We start from the raw sequence: 18,428 nt of genomic DNA on the forward strand, positions 1-18,428 counted from the left end.
TGCCTAAGATAGTTCTCTAAGAACAAGTCTATACCAAATATTAATATGTACATGAATTATATAACATTTTAATTTAGAAATGTGACCTTTATTTCCTTTGTGATTTGAAACTAAGATTAGGGCAAATTTAAAAGACCAGGAGAGGCTAATCACACAGAAGAGTTTTATCCTTTTTTTTTTTTTAAGATTTTATTTATTTATTTGAGAGAGAGAGAGAGCCAGCACACAAGTCAGGGTTGGGGGAGGGCAGAAGGAGAAGCTGACTCTCCAATTAGCAGGGAATTGAAAGTGGTGCTGGATCCCAAGGCCTGGGGATCATAACGTGAGCCATAGGCAGACACTTAGCCCACTGAGCCACAGGCCACCCCCCAAAAATGTTATATCTTGATAGTGAGTGGAGAAGCAATGGAAGAGAAGAGAAAAGAAAAGGCAGGATAGTGATAGGGAATAGAGAAAGAAACTGAGTAACTATAAAAAGAAAATTTGCATTCAATATGTACAAGAATTGGAATTAAGAGTAACATATTTTGAAGCTCAACATACATTGAGGAAATGGAGAAAGAGAATATTGAGCATACAATTCAAGATCCAAATGTCTGCAGATTGAGAAACCGTAACAGAACTCAGGCATCTAAAAATTGGTACGAAGGTTCTGTTTTCAAGAGTGCATCTTAAGAAGAGTCACCTACCTGCTACAATGAACCTGACTGTAATTTATAAGAAAAACACCTCTTAAGGTAATACCTAAAATGTTTTACCTCATTTGTTTTCCTGTCCATAATTTGTGCCCTAAAAACCTCAGATTATAAAAGTATTTTATGAATGAACAGAAGGCTCTAAGTGGGATGATTCAAGTAATTCATTTTGGTGGCCTTTGGTATTGAAATATCCCTAAGGCTCGGTGATTTTTCCTTCTACATAACAAGAATGGCTACATAAATCATGTGACCTCATTCATATCAGTATCAGGTTTGAAGCCAGTTAAAATAAATAATAAAAGTTATTTTATGTCAAACAACATGAGTTTTCTTTCATTTACATCAGATATCATAGCCTAAAAATGCAAGTGCAGAAAAGCACAAGTTAGGATCTTTTATTTCTTTCAAATTTATTTTATTCATTTAGTTTACTTTTTCATATATATTTTAGCTTATTTATCTTCTCCTATGGATAGGACAACTTGAAGAAAATGTTTTCTGACTGGTTTAGAATCATGGAAGAATTTTACTTTGGAATTACCTAAGAAAGAAATGAAAATATCCTCAGTTCACCCAAGTTCTTTATTAAACAATATTATAAGTGAAAATTTGTTTCCCCTGCTATTATCTGACTACTCTGCTTAAAGAAAAAAATAAACACCCTGACAGCTGACTGACAGGAAATATGTTTTGTTTCCTTTTTTATTCCAGCTTCATTATTTGCCATAGAGATGAATTTTGAAGTGACAGTTTGTGTTCATTTTAGTTCTGCTGTTCATTGACTTGTGCAACATCAAAATCTATTCCAAAGTGAAAAAAAAGTGATACCTAGATATGATTTAGCACCAAGCAATTTTACATGTTAGGCAAGGGCTCTTGGTATTTGAAGATAAAGTCATTTTGAAAGTCCACTGCAAAATCTCTAAAATTTTCATAATTCCAGTGTGGCAATATATCCTATTAAACTGCCACCACTTATTAATGGCAGTCACAATTTAGAGTCCTTGAACACAGGCACACTATATCTCATTAAGGCATCTCTTCCCATTCTTCCTGCAAACATGACATTTAGAAGACCATTATACAACTTACATAGATAATTGCTACAAGGTTCTAAGCCACCTTGATCCTACTTTGGCTTAGAGTTGTCAGCCTACTGTCAGCACATTCCAGGAGAGCTCTTATTAGTTAAATATTTTTGACAGTACCTCACAAATACTATGTTTTTAAAATCTGAAAAGTTTAAGCAGCTTGACATTTTAAAGGTTATCACTTTCTTTCCCAGAATAATTATTGTCAGTGTCAATAATGTATTTTTTAAACATGGGCATGGACAATAAAAATGTTAGGAGTTCAACTTCTGCAGATTTATCTCAGTGTCATTTAAGAAATAATGTGTTATGTTAGAAACAGTAGGTGATATAATTATGAGTCTGGTCCTTTTTTGCACATATAATTATTCTTCTATGCTTATTGTTCTAAAATCATGTAATGCAAGACAAAAAAATAAAGTAGAGTTTAAAGGTCTGGAAGTTGACAATAAAAGCTAAATTTATGTCAAAATAACAAGTCTTCACTTCTTTTTTAATGTTGAAGATGGCTGATTTAGGTTTTAAAATCACAGAGTAGATGTAAATCAGGTTAGGAAAGAAAACTCTTTGAGATTCTTACCTATCTTTGAATCCAGACCTATGATTAGAAGGGTAAAAACATTTTTCTTATCACTTAAGTAACTGGGCCAAAAAGCAAGAAAATAAATGCAAGGGACCCTATAGAAAACATACATTTTTCAAACGAGAGAAGATTCCTAAATAATTAAAACAGTAAGGAAAGGTAGTAATTATTTAAGGGAATTTTAATTATGGGCCTGCATATAGGAATATTTATCTCTCTAAGTCCAAGAAATGGACTTGTTCTTGAACACTTCTGGGAAGCAGAGGATCTTTTTAAGGCAAATAAAACCCCAGTGTTGAACAGAACTTTTTTACTGAAAGTTCTTCATATTGAACCAAAAGCTACTTTTTGGAAACTCATAATTTATGGTTGTGTCAGGAAAATGACCTTGCAAAAATAACCTGTGGATATGTCATGTTATATGACAAAAAGCACTTTGCAGATGTGAATCCTTACTTATACTAAGTATTTTGAGATGGGTAGATCATTATAAACTATTAAGGTGGGACTAATTTGTTAACATAAGGCCTTAAAAACAGATTATTTTCTCCAGTTGGAAGCAAGAAGACATAAAGCAGACATGAAAGTCAAAAAGACTTAAACCATGAGAAGGACTCAATCTACCATTTCTGGCTTTGAAGATAAAGGGCCTAGAGACATGGGGGCACAGGAGGCCTCTAGAAGCTGAGAACAATATTCAGGTAAAAAGCAGTAAGGAAACAAGGCTTTCAGCCGTAAAATGGATGGGAGTGAATTCTAACAAGCTGAGGGAGCCTGACAGTGGATTCTCCTTCAGAAAAAACAGGTAAGAGTCCACCTCTGCCCTCTGACACCCAAATTAAACAACTAAGCCCACCCTGATTTCTGAAATACAGAACAGTTATAAATTTATAATAATAAACTTATGGTAATAGTAATGACTATGCTATAAAATAATACAGTGTTCACTGGTTCTGTCCTCTGGCTCTGCATAGAAGTAACTCTCAGTCCAACTCCTTGGAATAATTTCATGTTTTTAAGAATAACTCAGTATCTTCCTATTTGCCTTCTCTTCTCCAAGGTAAACCTTAATTCTTGGAAGTATTTTTGCCCTCCTCAAATGCATTAGTTAGTATCTCTCTCTGCATATGCTCTGTTTTGTCAGTGTCAATTATAAAGCACAGTGCTCTGTATTAAACAGAAGTGAACTGACTGTAAAGAGCACAGAATTTGTAATTAAAGGTAGAAAGCTGTAACAATGCACGTTGTGTTTTTGTGTTGTTGTTGTTTTTTTTTTTTTTTTTTTTGCAAACACTTCATATTGTTAGCAACTTATGTGTGGTCAATTTCTATCTTTAGATATTTCTCACATAAATTTCTCTAAACCATCTTCATCTATCCTAAAAATGATCAGTTGATTTTTAAAAGTCATACCTACACAAATACCAAACACCTATCATCCTTTAGCTTTATGACCTTGCAAAAATATCTAGATCCTGGAACCTGTGGATATGTCATGTTATATGGCAGAAAGCACTTTGCAGATGTGAATAAGGTTAAAGATTTTGAGATGGGTAGATAATCATAAACTATTAAGGTGGGACTAGTAGGAATATGACCTACACACATACAATTGATTTTGGGAAATTTTCCTCTTATTAATTTTTGGTCCAAACACAATGAGTCAAGAATACTTAAGTTAGTCTACTTCTCTGATTCAAAGAAATGGCCAATATAATAACATATTTTGAGAAAAAGAAAGATGTCTAATCAAATTCACTATGCACATCCATCATAAGATATAATTCAATGGAGAAATCCTGAAATGTGAAATGAAATTATTTTAGGAACGTTACATATAAAACCATATGTATATATATGTGTGTATACATATATTTATATGATTTTATATAATACAAATATATGTACCTACACATTTCAAAACAATCATATACATTTGCAAGTATGATTTGATGTAGTGAATATGACCTTATTTGGAAATAATGCCTGTGTAGACATAATTAAGTTAAGGATCTCAGATGAAATCATTTTGGATTTAAGGTAGGTCCCAAATCTAATGACTGGTGTCCTTAGAAAAGAGAAGGATATATGGGGCAAAGAGGCGCATGGAAGGGAGAAACCCACATGAAGATGGAAGCAGAGATTTGAGTGATGTGTCTATAAGCAAAGGCACAGCAAGAATAAGAGAGGCATAGAATGAATTTTATCTTAGAGCCTCTAGAAAGAACCAACCCTGCCAACAGCTTGATTTTGGACTTCTGGCTCCATAAGTGTATGAGAATAATTTCTGTTATCAAGGTTGTAGTAATTTGTTATGACTGTCCTAGGAAATTAATACAGACTTTGTTACCCAGAAGAGTGAGCAGTTTTAATAAGTACCTGAAAATGTGGAGTGGCTTTGAAATTGGACATTACATAGAGGCTGGAGGAATTTTGAGGCACATAAAAGAAAAAGCCTGGATTGCCTTCCAGGGACTAGTGGTGGAAATACAGATTTTAAAAGGGCTTCTAATGAGGTATGAGGATAAAATGAGGAACATGTTACTGGAAACTGGAAGGAAGGCATTCTTTGTTAAAAAAAAATTGCTGAAAACTTGACTGAATTGTAATTTAGAGTTGTATGAATAGCAAATGTTAAAGGCAAGGAAGTTGGGTATTTAGCTGAGATTTCCTAGCAGAGTGTATAAGGTGCCACCTGGTTTCTTCTTAAAACTTACAGTGAAATCTGAGGAAAAAAAGATAAACTGGAGGAGGGATCTGGGAGCAAAAAAGTACCAACACAGTGCTTTTTTTTTTTAATGAGTTTCAGTTAACGTAACAGCAGAAAGTCTTCTCCTACCCTTCCCAATGAGCACATGTTCCCTATCTCTAACCCTAGAGGCATGAATTGTTCTGATTTTTTTTCCTTCTTAGATTAGTTTAGCACATTATAGAATTTCATATAAATAGCATCATGTATTTTGTGCTCTTTTTTGTGTGAGGCTTTCACTTAGCATGTTTTTTAAATGTATTCATCTTGTTAAGTGTATCAGTAGTTTGTTCTTTATTGCTAGCTAGTATTCTATTGCATGCACACACCACAATTTGTTTGCCCATTCTTGTGTGGGTGAACACTTAGAGGTGTTTCCAATTGGAGCTATTATAAATAAAGCTTCTATGAATATTCCTTACAGGTCAGTTTTGTGACATATATTCTCATTATCTTGGATAAAGACCTCAGGAATAGAATTTCTGGGTCATAGCATAGGATTATGTTTAGTTTTACAGGAAACTTCTAGAACATCTCCCAAAGTGATAATACTGTTTTATATTCCCATCAACATTCTATGGGAGTGCCTGCTTTCTCTATCTGCACTGTGGTTTCTTTTCTTGCTCACTCTATTAGATCCATCCTTTGGGGAACTGAGCTTTATATGGGGGGTTCCTATTACCCTCCCAGTTTGGGTGAGCCCTAGACTTCATCTCCTTCTGTGTGTCTTGAGCATCAACAAAACAAAGATTGAAGTTCACTATAGTTGAGCAAATACCCTTAGGATAAAAGTCAGTTCCAGGGATGTACCTCCTAAGATTCCTGTTTTTGTTTGATTTCGGCATCTGCAAATTCCTTACTTGTTTGCAAGATCTTTAAAATATTAGATTAAATTAGATTAGATTAATGTAAGATTAAAATATTCAAATATAGTTTTTAGTTGTTTTTAATGGAAGGGATTCATTTCCCATTTTAATGAGATTAGATTTCATTTAGGAAATCTGCCATATTACCACTAACTGAAAGTCTACAGAACATTCTTTTTATTTTTTAACATTTATTTATTTATTTATTTAAATTCAATTAATTAACACATAATATATTACTGATTTCAGAGGTACAAGTCAGTGATTCATCAGTCTTATATAATACCCAGTGCTCATTTAGTCACATGCTTTCCTTAACATCCATCACCCAGTTCCCATTCTCCCATCTCCTTCCCCTCCAACAACTCAGTTTATTTCCTATGATTAAGCGTCTCATATCATTTGTCTCCCTCTTTGGTTTCTTCTTGTTTAATTTTTTCCTCTCTTCCCCTACAATATTCTCTTTTCTTTCTTAAATCCCACATATCAGTGACATCATATGATAACTGTCTTTCTCTGATTGACTTATTTCACTTAGCATAATACCTTCTAGTCCCTTCCATGTCACTGCAAATGGCAAGATTTCCTTTTTTTTTTTTTTTGATGGCTGAGTAATATTATTTATACCCCCCCACACACACACATACCCTATCTTCTTTATCCATTCTTCTGTCAGTTGACATTTGGGCTCTTTCCATAGTTTGGCTATTGTGGACATTGCTGCTATGAACACTGGGGTACGTGTGCCCCTTTGGATCATTACATTTGTATCTTTGGGGTAAATACATAGTAGTGTAATTACAATGTCATAGGGTAGCTCTATTTAAAACTTTTGGAGGAAACTCCATACTGTTTTCCAAAATGGCTACACCAGCTTGCATTCCTACCAGCAGTGTAAGAACGTTCCCCTTTTTCCACATCCTTGCCAACATCTGTCATTTCCTGACTTGTTAATTTAGCCATTCTGACTGGTGTGAGGTGGTATTTGGTTGTGGTTTTGATTTGTATTTCCCTGATGCCAAGTGATGAGAGGCCTTTTTCATGTGTCTGTTGGCCATTTGGATGTCTTCTTTGGAGAAATGTCTGTTCATGTCTTCTGCCCATTTCTTGATTGGATTACTTGTTCTCTGGGTGTTAAGTTTGATAAGTTCTTTATAGATATTGGATACTAGCCCTTAATCTTTTTTTTTCTTTTTTTAGATTTTTTTTTTAATTTCTTTTTAGTGTAACAGATTTCATTGTTTATGCACCACACCCAGTGCTCCATGTAATATGTGCCCTCCATAATACCCACCACCAGGCTCCCCCAACCTCCCACCCCATTCCCTTTCAAAAAAATCAGATTGTTTTTCAGAGTCCATAGTCTCTCATGTTTCATCTCCCCCTCCAATTTCCCTCAACTCCCTTCTCCTCTCCATCTCCCCATGTCTTCCGTGTTATCTCTTATGCTCCACAAATAAGTGAAACCATATGATAATTGACTCTCTCTGCTTGACTTATTTCACTCAGCATAATCTCTTCCAGTCCCATCCATGTTGATACAGAAGTTGGGTATTCATCCTTTCTGATGGAGGCATAATATATGTCATTTGCAAATACTTTCTCCCATTCTGTCTGTTTTCTTTTGGTGTTGTTGACTATTTCCTTTGCTATGCAAAAGCTTCTTATCTTGATGAAATCCCAATAGTTCATTTTTGCCTTTCTTTCCCTTGCCTTTGGAGATGTGTCTAGCAAGAAGTTGCTGTGGTTGAGGTTGAAGAGGTTGCTGCCTGTGTTCTCCTTTAGGATTTTGATGGATTCTTGTCTCATACTTAGGTCTTTTATACATGTTGAGTCTATATTTGTGTATGGTGTAAGAAAATGGATCAGTTTCATTCTTCTGCATGTGGGTGTCCAATTTTCACAACACTATTTATAGAAGAAACTGTGTTTTTTCCACTGGATATTCTTTCCTGCTTTGTCAAAGATTAGCTTTGAAGAAGATTTTGGAGGGTTTGGCCTATATAGATTACAAAGATTCTAAAATTAGGAAATTAACTATTGAGAAAGTGTGCTCTGGATAGAAGGACAAATGTGTGCCTGGACAACCTTTGCTGAAGAGAACGGGTGTGTGACTCTTGGATCCAATCAACTCTCTCAACCAGGAAGAGAGATGGGATGGATATATAGGATGGATCCATGAATAACCCTCCTATCTAATAGTATCAATACCCTTGACATTTGCAGACTATAATGAAGTTTTGAGAATGCTGTATCTGCTGAAAGCTAGGCTGGACTGAAAGACATAGAGATGGCATGAACTAAAGAAAGACTGTCAGACTTCTGGGAGTCTATAGGAAGGAAACAGGCTGGTAGGGCTATCTGCATGTGTTAACCTTCAAGAAAAGAAATAAATACTCAAAAGGCAAAGCCACAGTAACAGAGGCAGAGATTAGAGAGGCATGCCTTGAAACAAAGACCAAAATAAACTCTGCAGACCCAGAAGGTGGAAAATCAACCACAGCAGATTATTCTCAGTCACTGAAACACCTAGGAATTTGTCCTGGCAAGAGACAAGACAGTTTGTCAAGAACTATAGTGAAGGACATGGAAAGAATTACTTACATTCAAAGTTAAATTTAAGGGAAAAAACTGACAGATCTTACAAAAAAAGAATAGCAAAAGGACTGATGGGCAAATGTTACTGATGACCTTACACTTCTTGGATTGCAGACATGACATTTATTGAAATGGGGTATTAGAAAATGATCCATTTTAAAACATAAGTAGGTGACTAATGGATTTAGTTTGGGCAGGCTGCATTTGTTTTTGAGACATCCCACTGGAGTTGTCAAATGGAAAACTGAATAAAAAGACCTCAAAATCAAGGAGATAGTTGGGCAAAAACTCTAAGTATAGGAATTATCTGCATGTAGATGGTAATGGAAGCCAGTGACATGGAAAGAAGAAAACATAATGAGAAGAATCTAAGGAGTATGGACCACATCTTCCTTATCCATTTGTCTGTTGAAGGGCATCTTGGTTTTTTCCACAGTTTGGCGACCGTGGCCATTGCTGCTATAAACATTGGGGTACAGATGGCCCTTCTTTTCACTACATCTGTATCTTTGGGGTAAATACCCAGTAGTGCAATGGCAGGGTCATAGGGAAGCTCTATTTTTAATTTCTTGAGGAATCTCCACACTGTTCTCCAAAGAGGCTGCACCAACTTGCATTCCCACCAACAGTGTAAGAAGGTTCCCCTTTCTCCACATCCCCTCCAACACACGTTGTTTCCTGTCTTGCTAATTTTGGCCATTCTAACTGGTGTAAGGTGGTATCTCAATGTGGTTTTAATTTGGATCTCCCTGATGGCTAGTGATGATGAACATTTTTTCATGTGTCTGATAGCCATTTGTATGTCTTCATTGGAGAAGTGTCTGTTCATATCTTCTGCCCATTTTTTCATGTGATTGTCTGTTTTGTGTGTGTTGAGTTTGAGGAGTTCTTTATAGATCCTGGATATCAATCTTTTGTCTGTACTGTCATTTGCAAATATCTTCTCCCATTGCGTGGGTTGCCTCTTTGTTTTGTTGACTGTTTCCTTTGATGTGCAGAAGCTTTTGATCTTAATGAAGTCCCAAAAGTTCATTTTCGCTCTTGTTTCCTTTGCCTTTGGAGACATATCTTGAAAGAAGTTGCTGTGGCTGATATCCAAGAGGTTACTGGCTATATTCTCCTCTAGGATTCTGATGGATTTCTGTCTTACGTTGAGGTCTTTTGTCCATTTTGAGTTTATCTTTGTGTACGGTGTAAGAGAATGGTCGAGTTTCATTCTTCTACATATAGCTGTCCAATTTTCCCAGCACCATTTATTGAAGAGACTGTCTTTTTTCCATTGTATATTTTTTCCTGCTTTGTCGAAGATTATTTGACCATAGAGTTGAGGATGAATACCCAACTTTTGTAGCAACATGGACAAGCCTGGAAGAGATTATGCTGAGTGAAATAAGTCAAGCAGAGAAAGTCAATTATCATATGGTTTCACTTATTTGTGGAGCATAACATATAGCATGGATGACAAGGGGAGATGGAGAGGAGAAGGGAGTTGAGGGAAATTGGAAGGGGAGGTGAACCATGAGAGACTATGGACTCTGAAAAACAATCTGAGGGTTTTGAAGGGGCAGGGGGTGGGAGGTTGGGGGATCCAGGTGGTGGGTATTGGAGAGGGCACAGATTGCATGGAGCACTGGGTGTGGTGCTAAAATAATGAATACTGTTACGCTGAAAAAATAAAAAATTAAAAAAAAAAAAGAATCTAAGGAATAGATCTGAATCTTGAGTAGTCTATAAAGGAACAGCCAGAGAAAGAAGATTGAAGAAATTTTTTAAAAAGGAAATTGATGTTCAGGTCTAGGCAAGTATTTTTCTTCTCTTTTCCTTTCTCCTCCCTTCCTTCTTCCCTTCTTCCCTTCCTTCTTCTCTCCCTCCCTCCCTCCCCCTTCTTCATTTCTTTCTATTTTTCATATGGTCAATGTTTTCTTTTTTTTTCTTACATGGAAGAATTAGCTCTTTTAAACAGATATGGAACTGAACTTACTACATATTCTGAACTAAAATACCAAGAAGAAAAGTTAAAGCAAATCAATTCATCTACTTCTGTTCAAGTTCTTCAGTGAAATAGATTTTATTGCTCCCTAATAAAAAAAAATCAGATTAGAATTACTGCATTGTATATTTGGTAATAGGTGACATTAAATCAACACCACTTTACATGCATTATCTTATTTAATGGTCATAATATCCCTATTTGCAATGAATGGTTAAATTTTATAAATGAAGGAAGTAAGGTACAAGAAAAGATCCTTAAATCCAGTTCGGACTGATTTCAAAGCTCATACTCTTAGTTGCTCAACTATTTTGTCTCCCAATAAACCACTTCTGTAACAACTGTAAATCATCCCGTGTACCGTGTGTTATATATTTTCTATGTATAGAATTTCCTCTGGACCTATCAAAATTAAAATAACACTTTTTAAAGTCTTTTCCCTAAAAATGTATACGAAGTTGTATTTAGGGTAAACTGTGACCAATATTTAAAATATTAAATATTAAGATACTAACTATAATCTTAAGTCCTAGTTTCTTGAGGACAATATTACTAGAGACCTTGATTATTTGTCAGTTACTTGAGAGTACAAGCAAAAAGAAATGTAGAATCACAAGGGGACCTCAGAATGTAGTAAAATCAAATTATGGGGAACTGAATTTATTTCCTTGCTTTGGTGTATTTTTTGTTCACAGTTATGCCAGAGAGAAAATCTATCCTGTTTTCAGCTAGAAATTTAACAGTGCATCTTGTGGTAGTTTGTCAGTGACTTAAATCACACAGAAAATATTTTTCCCCTTTTCTTCCTTTCTCATTCCCTCCCTCCCATTCCCTCCCATTTCTCCCCCTACTCACCACCATCCCCCACCTTCCTCCCCTCTTGCACTTCTCTCTCTTTTTATCTGGTCAATTGTTTTACAAAAAGGAACTGGCTCTTTCTAACAGATATCAAACTGAACTGACTACCTTATTCCAAACTAAAATATCAAATAGAAAATATTATTAGATAGCAATAAAACTCAAGATAGTGGAAAAACAGACTAAAATATATAGATGATAAAGATATAGACATAGACACAGATATAGAGATATAGATGAAGATACAACTACAGATACAGATATAGATAGTGAAAATAGGAAATGTTTGTGGAGCTCAAATGAGCTGCTGAAACATAACCAGGAACACTTTTTAAGACTATTCTATATGGGGTGGGTAAAGAGATTGTCAAAGCAATGTTAAGTTACTGGTATGGCTTGGTTGCCCAATAAAACGGGCTCTGTGTTTCATGAAAGACAAAGATAATATCACAACAGGTTTTTACTAAATACAGGCACCTATTCTTTTGGCATGATACTGACAAGTTTGAACAGTCTTAATAGATGGTACTCATTTATGTTTTTATATACATAAGTATTTGATTTTTTCTGTATATTTTCATTAGTTAACAAGAGGTGTTCCCTGAAAAGACAGACCATGAGAAAGGTTTGAAAATTTCTTCAGAAACATCAAGGACTTTTTGAAGAACTAAGAAAAAAAAAATTCACTTATATTTTCCATGTTTTCTTCTGAAAATTATGACTCTGACAATTGGAATTAAAAAAAAAAGGACTAAAAAAATTAAAAAAAAGAACTAAGATAATGAAAACCAGACAATAAATGAATGAAGGTGACTTAGGAATGAAGATGTGAAGGTTATTTAGCCATGATATAATAGTAGCATTCAGATTTACAAAGGAATCCCATTTTACAACAATAATCATCTATGTTGAAGATATAATAACTGAAAATCAGTTTAATTTGAAGCAAATGTAATTCAAATTATGTGAAGAGAATTACTAATGAATACCAAATATTTAAGTAGGAACAATAGACTTAAAGGCCAAGATTCATTACTGGTGTGTTGGGGGAAATAGGAGAGGGAGACAAACCATGAGAGACTTTGGACTCTGAGAAACAAACTGAGGGTTTTGGAGGGAAGGGGGGTAAGGGGTTGGGTGAACCTGGTTGTGGGTATTAAGGAGGGTACATATTGCATGGAGCACTGGGTGTGGTGCATAAACAATGAATTCTGGAACACTGAAAAATAAAATAAAATAAAGTTTAAAAACAAGAATTCATTACTGGTGTTAAACATTTTAATTTTATAATTAGTTCAACTTTCCTTATTATAAAAATTCCATAATTATGCCCAAATTATAAAGTAGAGGGATACTATTTTAAGAAACCTGGCAGCAAATGCTAATCTTTATACACCATTACCAACCTATTTAAATCCAACTAAAATTGTTTTCTATTCAATGTTACTTGTGTGTTCTGAATAAATAGAAGAAAATTATAACTCTGCACTTCCTCTTACTAAAAATCCATTACCATGTTATGACACTGGTACTACCCTCTTATGCTGAAAAGGAGGCAAAATAATATCCTGAGGGAGGGTGTAGGTAGAACAGTAACATTTGACTTGCCTTCAGAGCACTAGTAATTCTATTAATTTAATGATCCTCCTTCCATCCCCACACTTCTGTTATTAAAGCTATCTCCTGGAGCCCCCTGTGTGGCTCAGTTGGTTAAGTGCCTGACTCCTGATTTTAGCTCAGGTCATGATCCTGCAGTCCTCCAGTTAAGTCCTGTGTCAGGCTCCATGTTCAGTGCAGAGTTGGCTTCAGATTTTCTCTCTCTCTCTCTCTCCCTCCTTTTGCCCCTCCTACTGCCTGAGCTCTTTCTCTCTCTCTTTCTCTCTCAAATAAATAAAGACTCTCCTGGATACAACATCTACTCTTGCTGTTTTTTCCTCAACTTAATCACACCTCAAATTTATGTTATAGAATATTACGTGAACCATAAAGCATGATAATGCCATCAAACTCCAAAATAAAAAATGAAAATTTTCTGTGCTAAAATGAACAGACACTTAAGCATTTAAATTTTATAGTAAAATCATGGATCATACTGTGAATTATTAAATGAAAACAGTAATTAAAGATTCAGTGTCTAAGAATAAGGGTCAAGCAGAAAAAGAAATGTTATTATATATAACTTCTTAAAGTAGATGTTGTATAGGAGCCACAGTTTGAAGAATTTTGATGTGCTTTTGGAAAACTAAGACAAGAATGAGTGGAAATTGAAAGCAACAACATCAAGTTTAGTTATTTGGGGAAAGAGCCAGAAGTGACAGGTTTCTGAAAATATTACTCTCACCTAAGGATTTAATTTAGTCTCGGGAAAAACAGGTACAAAGAATAGTCATTGCTGTGGTAATTTAATGTTATCCAAAGAGGCATGATAATTTTTTTTCCTTCTTGAAATATGTTGTCTCTTAAGGTTAAGATGCATATGTAGATTAGATGGAGAGATAAGCTTTATTCAAGAAGTGAAGGGGCTAATAATAATGAAATTCACTGGCTTTCTTCATACTATTCTAGTTTTTGGACAGTTGTCTAATCTATGCTGAATGCAATGGAAACTTTAAGTTGGTTTGTACCTATATTTTGAACCTAAAAACAGCATGTAAGTATAATGAAGAGAATATCTACTTTATTTGTCTTTACTACCTATAGGATAAAATATATGTATAATTAACTCCAGTTTAATTATGTTAAAGGTGACCTGCAAAAATATCATAAATTTCAACTGTCTCACCTATGTTCTTCAGCAGAAGAACCTCTTCTAGGTAAGCCAAGATAAGCCTGCAAATAAACCAATAAATAGTGATCCTTCAAACCCATTTTTAAAATCCTTAAAATCAAAGTCTGCCATGTTTTAGCCTTTTTTTTAAAGATTTTATTTATTTGATTTTAGAGAGAGAGGGAGACAGAGCAAGTGCAAACAGACTCCTCGCTGAGCCTGACATGGGGCTCCGCCCCACGACCCTGAGAACACAACCAGAGCTGAAACCAAGAATCAGACAGTCAGCCTAAGGAGCCACCCAGGCACCCCTGCCATGTTTTAGTTGTGCCAGTAACATCAGGACTCATATGTCAAGAACTATAAGTCCTAACAGTGGGGGAAGTTCTGGAGATCTATAAGACCTTATTCAGTGGACTGTTTTCATTCAGGAAAAAAGCAGATAGATGATTTCCTTGGTGTTGGCAGACCTAAAACAGTCATTCGGAGTCACCATATTCCAGTAAAAGACAGTAAGAGGACAGTATACTATGATATATATCTTAACACGAAATGTTTACTTCAATTATTAAAAAGTTTTAACTTTTGAAGTTAGTAAAGTTCTAGTGTGGGGTCCACCATTTCTTCTGTGTTTTCCTCCTGTATATTAGTCAGGATTCTCCAGATAAATAGAGCCAACATAAAGAACTAGTATATACTGGGTTGGGGGGGTGGGTTACAATTAATCATCAAAATACCCCATAAGAGATATTCATATTCTCAAATGTCAGAGAGCTGTAGCTTAACAAAATCTGATACTCTTGTCTCCTGGTATAAACAATGCTCTAAACCCAGTAGAAAGAAATGTCAGCAGAGTGGATGGTTCCTCTGTATAAGATAAGATCACTTTTACTTCACTGTGTGATAGAAACTCTGATTTGCCTCTTTGAAATCTGCCTATGGAAACCATTTTAAAATTGCCACATCATCACTGTTATTGAGTGTTAAAGACACTTTACAAACAAAACCCTGAGAAATTACAATTATTTTTGTTTTTACATAGTGACTTTAAAGATCAAGGTCTAGTAACTTTTCCATGGACAGATATACTATAAATTCTAAAGCCAAAACCTAACAAAATCTGAGCTCCTTCAGAGGCCTTGCTTTTTTCTCTGCTTCTATTTGTATTTTTTTTTGTGTAGTTGCAATCCTACTTTCTCCAACCTAATTCTGCCTTGAACATCTAGAAGTTATGAGCTGCTGCGTTCCTTCCTAGTCCTGCTCATAACAACAGCCTAAGAAACCCCTGTTGCTTTGCAATGTGCCGAGCCTTCCCTATAGTAGCCCATGTGAAAAGCACCTCAGGAACAAATCAACACCTGCAATTCCTAGTGAATCCTCTTGAGATTTGATTTGGAGCTCTTTTCTGAAACAACTGTGTGTTATCTCTTCCAGGGTGATTTAAAACTTATCTCTGGAGCAATGATTATATACTTTGTACTTTAGGATGATTAGGAGTATTACTCCAATTCAGTCCAAAGTGCTCCAGCTTCTTACAAAGGTGAACAGCCTCTATACAACATAGCTTATATTTTAAAATATACAATTACTAATACAGCCTCCAAAACTTCTGTTTAAATATTTCCTCCATTTTGTTTGATATGGTAACAAATTGATAGAAACTAGTCTTATTTATGTAGTCTTACACAGTTGGTCAGTACGCTATTACTGGTCTTGCTTAACTGTTTTACATGTAAATATACTGAATCATCATATTGAATTAACTTTTATACTTCACTTTGTGTGGAAGAGATTGTTCAGTAAATATTGGCTCAATTATTGAATAGTGGGAAACTACAGCAGAAAAAACCAAATTAAAGAAATAATAATCTAAAAATGTAGAACAAATGTTGAAAAGACAAATCTTCACAGATGAGGAATGGGTGAGAATTCCATAGGTAGGAATGCAAACTGATGCAAAAACTGTGGAAAACAGTTTGGAGGTTCCTCGAAAAAATTAAAAATAGAATTACCATATGGTCAGTCATTCTACTACTCGGTATTTACCCAAAGAAAATGAAAACACTAGCTTAAAAAGATACATGCACCACTTTGTTTATTGTAGCATTATTTACAATAGGGATATGGAAGCAATCCAAGTGTCCATCCACAGCTGAATGGATAAAGAAGGTGTGATGTATACATATACACACACACATATATATAGTCACACAATGTAATATTACTCTGCCATAAAATATAAATCTTGTCATCCAGGACCACATGGATGGACCCAGAGAGTATAATGCTAAGTGAAGTAGTCAGAGAAAGATAAATACCATACAATTTCACTCATATGTGGAATTTAAGAAAGGAAACAAAGAAAAAAACAAAAAACAGACTCTTAAATGGAGAGAAAGAAACATGGGGTTGCCAGAGGGGAGGTCAATGGGGGCATGAAAGAATTAGATAAAGGGGATTACAAGCCCACTTATCTTGATGAGCACTGAGAAATGTATACAATTGTTGAATCACTGTATCACACACCCAAAACTAATGTAACTGTATGTTAATTATATTTTGATTAAAAAATAAAAAGACAAATTTCCACAGATATTAAAATAAAACCAATTATATACATTTTAAGTGCTTTTCTTTGTGCAGTATTTAAAATTAGTTGATTCCAAAATTTAAAATAGCCTAGACTTAATTAAGTCAAGGTTGCCTGTTTTTGTACATTTTATGATAATATTCTGAAAAAACTGATCATATTTCAAGAAAAATAATCAATATGAAAAAAGGTAAAAAAAAACAAGCAAATTAAAATGGATTTACAACTCTAATGATTTATGATATTCTTTATTTATGAGGGAAGGACTTGCTGTGATTAAGTAGCCCAGGTCCTCCAGAATTCTTTTACCAGACCAATCCTTTGTCTTATGGGTTTACACAGATTTGAAAAAAAATCTCACTCACCAAGCTACAATGGAATATGCTGCTTAATAACTGTGTGTTTGAATCCTCCACTCTCGAAGGTAACATCACTATTCTTCTTTTAACAAGTTCAATTTTCAAAAGCATTAAGATGAAGAAGGTGGAGAGAAAGGCTTTCTTTATCCCATCTTTGTAGATGGCTGTAGATTTTCCCCCTTACTAAATATTTTTCTAATTACATATTTTTAAATGGTTAAGTTATACATATAAATGTATAAAGAATAAAACAATTCTTATAATTCCATAACAGAAATAATAATTTGTAACATTTTGATATATATTTTCCAATCATATCTCCATTTCCTATGTGAGACTTAGATAAGACTAAGTCAAATATTGTTCACCTATTCTGTGAGAAATCCAGTATCTTCTCTGAGAGCTTAGGGAATTCACTAGGGGCATACAAGATGCATACAAATACATTATTTTATATTTATTATATTTATATATTAAATAATACATTTATATTTACATACATATTTTTGGCTATATATATTCAGGGTGGATAGTCATTTCTGGCTTTGGTTTCTGCTTTCTGCTGTATTCTTTTTCTCTATTTTGCATTTTGTGGTTAGTACTTTTCTATGTTCACCACTACTGAGATGCATACTTTTTTAAAAAAATATTTTATTTCCTTATTTGAGAGAGAGAGAGAATGAGAGAGAGATAACATGAGAAGGGGGAGGGTCAGAGGGAGAAACAGACTCCCTGCCGAGCAGGGAGCCCGATGCAGGACTTGATCCCAGAACTCCAGGATCATGACCTGAGCAGTCGCTTAACCAACTTAGCCACCCAGGCGCCCCAGTGACATGGATACTTTTATTTACTCAAAAATATTCAGCAAATGCCAACTTTGTGCTGGACACTATTCAAGAGACTAGAGAAACAATGGTGAAATATGTCAGATGGCATTGAGTGTTATGAGAAAAAAAAGCAGGGGAGTATGATAGAGGGTTGCAAAGGTTGAGGTTGCAATTTCTAAAGAGTGGTCTGGGAAGATCTTATGGTGAAGTGACATTTGATCAAAGACTTGAATGGGGTCTTTCAAGTCTAAAGAATACTTTTGCTACTTCATCCTACCAATTTTTTTTTAATAAAAAAACAAAAGCAAAAAACTAAGAAGTAAATTGTTTAGCCTTTGACTGGAGTTTCAGAAGAAATAGAAGAGATTTACTATAGCAACCACAAAACAAAAAATTAAATAATAGATTATTTTTTTCTTAAAAACTCTTATTAACAGAAGAGTTTAATCTCT

The sequence above is a fragment of the Lutra lutra genome, chromosome 4 (genome assembly GCF_902655055.1).
Source record: "Lutra lutra chromosome 4, mLutLut1.2, whole genome shotgun sequence".
Taxonomy (NCBI): Eukaryota; Metazoa; Chordata; class Mammalia; order Carnivora; family Mustelidae; genus Lutra; species Lutra lutra.